Below are 10,661 nucleotides of genomic sequence, written 5' to 3'. Positions count from 1 at the left end.
CGCGATAGGAAGTCTGGAAAGGAGATCGAGGAAGGATTGTCGGTGTGGGAGATCAGATAAGGGTCACAACTCTTCTCTCTGATGAACATTATGAAGGAGTGTGTCAGGGGAATGGGTATAATCACGTGAACGAGGGTGTTGCAAGTATTGGGGGAGAACAAGGGTATTTTGGTAATTTTAATTTAAAAATCAAAAGCTATTAGCGGGAACTGAAAACATTTATTTTAGAGAAAATGTTTTAGGGGGAAATGAAAATTAGGTTTTGGGAAATAATTTTTGTTTTTAAATTTTGATTTATTTTGGATTTAGGAAGAAAATATACATTTTAATATTTAAAATATTTCATTTTTATTCGTGTTGTTGTACGAGTCTGTGTGTCACAAGAAAAGTATACTTGTTTTATATATGTTTAAATCAAGGTTCTAAATAATGTTAGACGTGAGTTCCCCAGAACACCACACACAACACATTATAAATAAACAGCTATGAGTAATCAGCAACCGTGGGGACCATCAGCAGTCCCAATGGGCTAACTGCATGTCCGGTGGGTTATCAGCAACCCTGGAGACTATCAGCAGTCTCAGTTACATACAAACATCATAACATAATAGTAACAGCTAGACCCAACTGGTCATTACAGATACAACTATCCTACCACACATGTAAGAATAAGTGAGGAGACTCACCTCAAACTGTCGACAAGTAAATCTCACACCCGAACTGTCGGAACTAGTGTCCGCCTAATCAACGAAATAATTAACCCTAATTAATAATTAGGGTCTAAAACCCAATTCGCGAGTCCATATCCCACAACTAAGTCGTCCAAGGGAAAAGGCCATTTTCCCTTCACATGGTCCAAAACCCTAAATCTTGACCAAAAGTCAAAAGTCAATGAAAGTCAACTGCCCAGCGCGTACGCGGGGCATACAACCCAATCAAAAGCAATTTGGGGCGGAACCTGCTATGTGGGGCATATCCAGGAGTACGCACGACATACTAAGTCTGCTTCCTTTTTTACCAACTTTGTGTCTTAATCCTTTAAGACAACTAACCAAACCTCAAATCTGACCCATCTAAGATGTCTTAATCCATAAAGTCGTTGATTTTAAGCCTTTGCTTGGCTAGGAAGGACTCAATGCAACAAACCTTAACTTATAACACACTTTAAGCTACTTTACTCATGCATGAGCAATAGGGAATGATCAAACAACCATTTTTATAAATCTACATGTCCTAAAATGCATGAAAGGACAGCTACAATTCCCTATAGTGCTCCAAACTCATAAAGGTCGTCCAATCTTGGGGACAAAAGCTCAAAAAACATCAACCATGTAGATCCAATAGAAAACTCATCAATGTATAAACTTTATACCTGAACAAGATGAACAATGTGGAAAGGTTCCTGGATCTACAAGCTTGCAAGCAAACAATTCTTTTTCTCTAGAATCCTTCAATAAAATGCACCAAAACACTCAATAAGCTCACAAAACTTGTTGGTGATTTTGTATCATCAATATGCATTTAAGTGTAGTGGATTGACTTGTTGACATAAAATCAATCTTGATGAATATTAAACAAGTAAGGAAGGTGCAGAGTGCACACTTGTTTAAGTTCATTCAAGAGTTAAAGTAGACTGTCATTTAGGGGCGAAGCCCCTAAACGAACGGCAACCCCTGGCGGGGTCCAAGGGGCAGAGCCCCTGGCTGGGGTCGAGCTGAACTTTATTAATGATTCGGTTTTAGTGACAGTTTATGACTATTATGAATTGGTTTTGACAGTTGGAGTAGTTTTTGGACAAAGAAAACTGCCTTGACAGTTTTTCAGACAAATAAAGTATTTGGGATTTTACAATACACCTACGCCTACCCATCATCACCTTATATAACTTACACCACCAACATATATCTACCCATAGCCACATGACCCCTACCCTCACACCTACACTCAGATTCTCACATTAATCCTAACCCCGCCTTACATTTACCCCTATCCCTACCCCCACCCTCACTCTCATATCTATACCCACATTCATTAATCACCAACTAGGGTTAAACTTCCATCGTTATATTTAACCCTTTAGGTTTGTGGTTTTTATACGTTTTGAGTTTATTCTAATTTTGAGTTTATATATTTGAGTCATTTGGTTATTGATTGTGGCTTATGGCTCAAGGCTTATGTGGTAGAGCTTAGGGTTTATGACTTATGACATCGGACGTATGACTACAATAAAGCAAAATAAAAAAACTTATTTTGTCATTAAAAGTTTTAGATTATATATATATATATATATATATATATATATATATATATATATATATATATATATATATATATTGTAATTATGATTATAATAAAGCAAAATAAGTTAAAACTACGTTCTTAAAAGATTTTCTAGTAAATGTAATTTTAATAAAGCTAAATTATAATTTAAGATTTAAAATAAATTTAATTATAAAATTTTTAATTTTCAGTTTTCAAATTTTATTATCAGTTATTTCAATCTATTTTTCAATACCTTAAAATTTTGACATAAATTTCCTTATTCCAAATACCGCTTTTTTATCCCGCTCGCAGTTTGACCTAAAAATCAAAAACCTTTATTTGACAAGAATCCATTGTCTCCATTCTCTCTTAACTGGTATCAGCATGGACCAATCTTCTCTCCCTCCCATCCATTCAATGGTGACGACGACAACATTTAACCTATGACCGATAATGAGATAATAGGACCAGGCCAAGGGAAATCGAGATGAGAGTGAAATCGAGAATTCTTGGATCGATGTCAGGTTCCTTCTATCTCCTGTCAACAACATTTTACGGAGAGTTTCACATGAAACAGCCCCATATTCCGATTTGTGTTTTCTCCGATTTCAATTTTGGTCTTCATCTCGATGGTACAAGATTTTAGAGCCATATAATCGACTATAAATGTAAGCCCTAAACATGTTTCATTTGATATTTCTGATTAGGTGATACTCTGGTTGATAAGTTAGGAGTTGATCTCCCATTAATGTTCAAGGTAATTGTTATTTCATCCTCCATGTTTAAATATGATTTTTTTGATAAGTGGTTCTAACATATTTGTTTTCAATTGTAATTAGGAAGTGGACATAAAATTGTTGAGGCATTTCTTTTGTTTTTAGGTATGATTACCTGCAATCACTACAATCAATTGGTACTGATTTCATAAAAGGTTGCAAAAGATCTAAAATCAAGATTAAGAGAAGCAGCAGTATTGTAGATTAAGAGAAATATCTCTTTTAATTATGCTTTATATCTTTTGTTTATGTTTTAAATCCTTAAATCTCTTCTTATAATGCTTTAATTTTTTCTGATTATCAAGAGGAGGAATGTCGAATGATGTTTCTTACCTTAATCAAGTCAAGGTCGGTACTCATTAAGTCATTTTACTTCATTACTATGCAAAAATATGTAAATACCCTTTTGGTAATACCGTAATAGATCAAAATATGACATGCAGTTGTCATTGTTGGTGGAAAGCTTATCATTGCAAGCACCTAATATTTTCTATCTTTCAAACTCTTGCTTTTTTTCCTATATCATAAATTTTGACTTTCTTTTTTCTTTTGCAGTTACTGCCTTTGGAATTAGAATGTCTAGACCACCACTCTTCAGTCCTCATTGACCCCTCATAAGTAGTTTTGTTTTACTCTACATGTTTTTCTGTTTGTAAGTTAAACTATGACATTTATTTCTTGCATATATGTGGTTTTTGTACATCAAGTTTTCTTTCATTCAAAATTATAAATCACATACATGTTTTTAGATTTTATTTCAAAAATGTTGTTGATCTCATGTATTACCCTGAAGTTATCAATTTAGTGTTCTTGGGATTTTTTTAAAGTTAATATTGGTAATTCGGAGCAATCAACTTAGGGTAATTGCCAAAATTTGATTGTGATTATTTATTTTTTGATCATTGAGGATTATAATAATGATGTCCTGTGATTATATAGTTATTAAGCTTTGTTGATTAGGATATCCTGTGATAGTTTGATAATTGATATAACGTTTCTTTAAGTGTTTGGAGTTTTTAGGCTTGTTTGAACTTGGTATGTTGCTTCTGATTACAAGAAGAATCGACAAAGGAAAAACTCACGCATATGCTCTGAAAATTTTGTATTTTTTTTCACATGTGAATATTGTTCTTTCTCGTGTTTGTTTACTCTTTTTCCGTTACAAGTCTTGTATGATAACCAAGAATGTTTGTTTTGTCTGATGCAAGTGTAGGAATGCCTATGACAATGAGATTGACTAGAAACCAGAACAATCGTGATGCATCTAGCAATCAGAAGATCAAGATTGATGATGTGGGACATTGTTCCATTAGGTTTCAGATGATTATAATCCAAGTGTTGGGGAACATAAATAGATACTAAATCATGTGGGAAAGACATACAAGAGCAAGTACTCAGGTGGTTCACTTTTCATAAGATCCCTCAAATTGATTTTGTAAGTTTTTCTTCATAATATAGTGTTATTTTATATTACAAATTCTCTAAATGATAATAAGAGACCATTTGCTGCATCCGGACTAGAAATCACACCATTAACAATTAATATTATATTTGTTTTTCATCTTTTTGATTGAAATAAAAAATACAAATTACCATTATCTAGGATTCTGACTTTTGTTTACCTCCATTTAGGTGATGCATGGGTATGATTATATTTTCTTGACAAATTAATATATTAACATTTAGCAAATGTTAGTTACTGCTCCTATGATCAGATTGTAATTTTTTTTAGGTGTTGGAGAATTAAATATATGGTCCGTGTGTAATAGTGTTATTACTATAAATGTCCATGTGTAGTACATTGTTAGAAATTATTCATGTTTCACAAAATTACTTAACAATTAATATTTGTTTCAATGTTTGACACCTACAACTTTTGTTGCTCCAGGTACCACATCCAGTATCCAAACAAGATAAAACAATGAATTTCACATTTCAAGAAGCAAAAGAAAACTTTGACAACAGTATAATTTTGTTTTATTAATGTTAATATCATTTTTTAGGGTTTATCATGTCTATTGTTATATTTATTTTACAAATAAATGGAAATAAAATGGATAATATATTTATTTATAACCGTGGCTTTAAATAAACATTAGTCACACCATAATCAAAAAAATTTCATGTGGCTTTACATAAATATTAGTCACACAATAATTACAAAATTTCATGTGGTTTCACATAACCATTAGTCATTTTGATATATTGTTCATGTGACTAAATGATATTAAATATCATACGCAAAATAATTTAATGTGAATAAAGGTTAAACAAAGACAATACTTAAAAACGTTTGTGTGTCTACAAAGTGTTTATGACCACAATTATTCGACATAATACTTGACTACAATGACACTTTTGTGGTGTGGCAAATGTTGATTTTTGTACTAGTGAATCTATAATATTAATAAAATGTGTCTTTATAATACGTATGATCACTTTTCACTTAATTGTATGTCTCTATACGATAGACAATAGTCACAATAAAATATTGTTTTTGTGACTAAATAGTAGCAAATTGTCATTTTTGAAATTAAATACATGTGGCCACTTAGTGAACATGGTCATGTTCACCGTAATTGCATGTCTGCAAAAGATACTCAATAGTCTTAATTAACTTTAAAATTGTGCGACAATTTATTAGCAAAACGCCACATTGAAACAACATGTTGATGGGTTTTTGAGCACTCTCACAACCTTATGGTGCACATACAACCCTAAATGCTTTGGATCTATGTTTTCTCTAAATATACATGCAATTTGATTTTCCAAAGAATTATCCTAACTAGCATACAAATCATGGGTACTTGAATAACAAAAACTAGTTAGATGACATACCTCTTGTTGTAGCTTGTTAACTTGGACCTTTAAGAGCCTAGCACCGCAAATATGATACCTCAAATGCTTCACAAAACACCACCAACAGTGGAGGACTTGAGAGAGTGTGTACTTGCACAAAATCGGCTCTATGATCTCTTGAACCACTAGTCACGATTTTAGGAGCTTAGGGGCTTCTTATATAGTGTGGAAAAGTCTAGGGTTACATCCATGTAAACCCTAATGGACATGACCTTTCATATTACTTAGGATCCATGGGTTAAACCTCCATGGACTATCATATTAGTTTAGCCCATCCTAAATAACCATAAGCCCACACTATAAGAATCATTGATTTACCAAATCAATCCCTGTACATTTAACTAGTCTTTTTTGATCACTAAATTAATTCAAATTAATTCTTGATCAATACTAATTAAATAATGTGATTTCATATTAATATATTAGAACTTATAATATATTAATAAATCATAAATAACCTCTACTCAAAAGTCCATCCTTACAAATTGTCCTGGTGAAATTCAACCCAAATGGACAATGCTACTCTCGGGTCAAGTACATACCAATTATAGTTATGGGCTTATAATATATTAATAAATCATAAATAAGCTCTACTATAACTGCAAGTACAACCTAAAACACCGACTAGCAATCATAGCTCTTAAAAGCCTCTGTCAAACTCTGACATGCCATTTAGATAAGGGATCATATAATCCTCTGTTCTTCAAGATATCAGCCGGACGAATACATGGAACAATGTCATACTTATTGTCCAGCAGTTTGTTTCTTGATTTCCGATTTGTTTGACATAGAACTTAATAGAACACATCAATTGACTTCTGACCAAGCCCGACACATAAGTCAAAAAAAATCATCGAAGGGCCCAAGATATCGCTTTTAATCCTCCAAGGACTAAAAGGAACAAATAAACTTTGACAGTATATGCTTGTACTAACTACTTGTTAAATCATACATAATAGTGCGTTTTATAACATCAAGTTACTAATGAAGTTTCGCACTATCAATGTACAACAAAATCATAGTCAACAACTCATATATATTGATTTGAAGACTTATATGATATTATCGTCTCACGATCACCCGAGATAAATTCCATGAAGTGATACAAGTGAGTGTGGGTTTAATCCAATACTCAGATCTTATGATCACTCATGAATGTTGTAGCAAACTTTGCTATGTCTAATACACTTCAAACAATCTATAAGCCGAATTGATGACAGTCTTGCCTCAATACCTACTTCTAAAGTATGATCGACTGTGGACAGTTTCAATAATATAATTATTCTGGAAGTCAAAACATGCAAAATGAAACAATAGTAAATGATTGACACAAGATGGTAACATTACTTATAAATAAAAAACACCTTTTATTTAATCATCAAATGTCAATTACATTTCAACTATTACAAGTTTCTAAACAGCTATCTAATTATTAAAACTAATATCTTCCTTCATCCTGATGCGCCTCACATGCTGTAAGTGCTTAACCCTACTCAGTCCCTTCGTAAGGGGATCTGCTGGGTTCTCCTCCGACGATACCCTATTTGCTACGAGGAGTCCTTCTTCTATTTGATGTCTTATGAAGTGATATTTTCTGTCGATGTGCCTGGATCTGCCATGATCCCTTGGTTCCTTGGCTAAGGCAACTGCACTCTCGCCGTCACAGAAAATCTCCATAGGCTCCTTTATAGCTGGTACAACTCCAAGGTCTCCGATGAAGTTCTTAGCCATATTGCCTCCTCCGTCGTCTCGCTTGCTGCTATGTACTCTGATTCGCACGTTGAATCAGCTACTGTCTCCTACTTGGAACTTTTCCAAGTTAATGCTCCTCCATTCAGGTTAAATACCCAGCCTGACTAAGAGCGGAAATTATCTCTGTCGGTCTGAAAGCTAGCGTCACTATACCCCGTTACTCTCAAGTCATCACTCTCACCGAGGGTAAGGACCCAATCCTTAGTCCTCCGCAGGTACTTGAGAATGTTCTTTACCGTAGTACAGTGAGCTTTACCAGGATTCCCTTGATATCTGCTGACCATGCTCAAAGCAAAAGCCACATCAGGGCGAGTACAAGTCATAGCATACATGATCGAACCAACTACGGAAGCATATGGTTCTCGACTCATCTCAGCTATCTCAGCCTCTATAATCGGACTCTGAGTTTTACTCAGTTTGGTATTGCCTTGGATGGGTAATTCACCTTTCTTGGAATCCATCATGTTGAACCTTTTCAACACCTTTTCGAATTAGGTACTTTAACTAAGTCCAATTAGTCTTTTACTCCCGTCTCTCAATATCCTTATCCCCAGAATATAGGCAACTTCTCCGAGGTCCTTCATAGCGAAACACATCTCAAGCCAGGACTTAACCTCCTGCAAGGTTGGGATGTCATTTCCTATGAGAAGTATGTCATCCACATACAACACCAGAAAGCTAACTGTACTCCAACTAGCCTTGACATACACACAGGACTCATCCTCGCTTCTCAAAAAGCCAAACTCTTTGTCTTTCTCATCGAAACAAAGAATCCATTTGCGAGATGCTTGTTCAATCCATAAATGGATTTTTCGAGCTTACACACTCTAATAGGGTACTTTGCATTGACAAAAACCTCTGGCTGACTCATGTAAACATCCTCAGCTAACTTTCCATTAAGGAAAGCGGTTTTGACATCCATTTGCCATATTTCATAATCATGAAATGCAGCTATGGCTAGCATAACCCTAATAGATTTAATCTTCGCTACTGGCGAGAAGGTCTCATCATAGTCAACTCCCAGAGTTTGAGTAAAGACCTTTGCCACCAGCCGCGCCTTATATGTGTGTACTTTCCCATCCATGTCGGTATTCTTTTTGAAGATCCATTTGAACCCGACTGTCTTACGACCCGATACATTATCAACCAAGTTCCAAACTTGATTGTCATACATGGACTGAATCTCACTGTCCATAGCCTCTTTCCATTTAGCAGACTCGGGGCCTGCCATGGCTTCCTTGTAATTGTTAGGTTCATCCAAAATTACCAGTGTGCTATCACTGATAAATGTATCACCCTCATATGTTATATGGAAACCATATAACACAGGTGGAACACTAACTCTACTGGAACGCCTCAGAGGAACGAATTCGTCAACTGGATAACGGGAGTTTCCACCTTAGGTTGATTGCTAGTGTTTGAGGTTCCTTCACCGCTTGACTCTTGAAGCTCTTCAAGGTCAATTTGCCTCTCACTGTTTCCTTGGCCTATGAGTTCTCTCTCGCGAAAGACTCCTCTGCTTGCAACATAGACAACATTGTCACTCGGTCTGTAGAAGAGATATCCAAAGGATTTCTGTGGGTAGCCGATGAAAATACACCGCTCACTACAAGGTTCGAGCTTTTCGTGAGTCTCGCGTCTATCGAAAGCCTCGCAACCCCAAACCTTGATGTGTGATAACGAGGGAACCTTCCCTGTCCACATCTCGTGAAGTGTTTTTGCAACCTTCTTAGTTGGGACTAGATTAAGGATATGGGCGGCAGTCTCTAAGGCATACCCCCAGAATGAGATATGTAACAAAGCTCGACTCATCATTGAACGAACCATGTCCAATAAGGTTCGATTGCGCCTATCAACTACACCATTAAGCTGTGGTGTCCTAGGTGGCGTCAATTGTGAAACAATCCCACATTCCTTAAGATAGTTTAGGAAGTCGATACTAAGATACTCACCACCTCGATTGGATCGGAGCATCTTTATCTTCCTGCCCAGCTGATTCTCCACTTCTTGTTTAAACTCTTTGAATCTTTCAAAGGTTTCTGACTTATGTTTGATTAAGTAGATATATCCATATCTGCTGTAATCATCAGTAAAAGTCACATAGAAGCGGTTAGCATCCCTTGTGGCGGTTCTGAAAGGTCCACAACATCGGTGTGTATGAGATCTAACAAACCTTCACCCATTTCACAAGTATCGGTGAAGGGTGATTTAGTCATCTTTCCAAGCAAACATGATTCGCAAGTGTCATCCGGCCTTAAGTCGAATGACTCCAAGACTCCAGCCTTTTGGATTTGGCCTATGCGCTTCTTGTTGACATGTCCAAGACGACAATGCCACAAGCATTCCTTATCCAAATCATTGGAAGAATCAATGTGCAACACATTATTTCCTAGGTTGTCTACAATCATTACAGTTTCATATACACCATTACAAGGAAATGCTTTAAAATAAAATAAACCATTATAAAAAGCATTAATAGCACCAATTTCATTATTGAATGAAAAACTAAAACCTTGTTTGTACAAACCATGAAAGGAAATAACATTTCTCGCCATTTCAGACGAGTAACAACAATTATTCAAATCTATTTCTAGCCCACTACTAAGCAATAAAGAGTAAACCCCAATCTTGGTGACAGGTGAAACCTTCCCATTCTCCATGATCAAGTTCATCTTCCTGTGCTCCACATCCTTACTTCTTTTTATTCCCTGCAAATCAGAACAAACGTGAATTCCACAACTTGTATAAAGGACCCAAGAACAAGAATGTGATGAGTTATTAGATATAATAGTATAAATACCCGCATGGGTGGTGTCAACCTTCCCATCTTTAACATCCTGCAAGTATTTGGGGTAGCTTCGCTTCCAGTGCCCTTTATCATGACAATAGAAACACTCTGCTTCCTTAGGGATGGAAGAGGGAGCAGCAAAACCAGCTTTGGTCCCACTAGAAGAGGACCCATCAAGAGACTTTCCCTTGTGGCTCTTGGAGGGAGCCTTCCTCTTCTTCCCT

The 10,661-nt window shown here is 35.7% G+C and overlaps 1 long non-coding RNA gene across 1 annotated transcript; it reads left to right on the top strand.

Moving 5' to 3' along the window:
• The first annotated feature begins 2,968 nt into the window (after positions 1 to 2,968).
• On the top strand, positions 2,969 to 3,691 carry LOC145113839 (uncharacterized). Its single transcript, XR_013710872.1, has 3 exons — positions 2,969 to 3,019; positions 3,102 to 3,143; positions 3,594 to 3,691. It is a non-coding gene; the product is annotated as an uncharacterized LOC145113839 (long non-coding RNA).
• Positions 3,692 to 10,661: the final 6,970 nt, after the last annotated feature.

Source organism: Lactuca virosa, chromosome 5 (assembly GCF_052849685.1).
Source record: "Lactuca virosa cultivar CGN04683 chromosome 5, Lactuca_virosa_CGN04683_v6, whole genome shotgun sequence".
NCBI classification, from domain to species: domain Eukaryota; kingdom Viridiplantae; phylum Streptophyta; class Magnoliopsida; order Asterales; family Asteraceae; genus Lactuca; species Lactuca virosa.
Note: the sequence above shows the minus strand (reverse complement) of the source record. Positions and strands in the feature narration are given on the sequence as shown.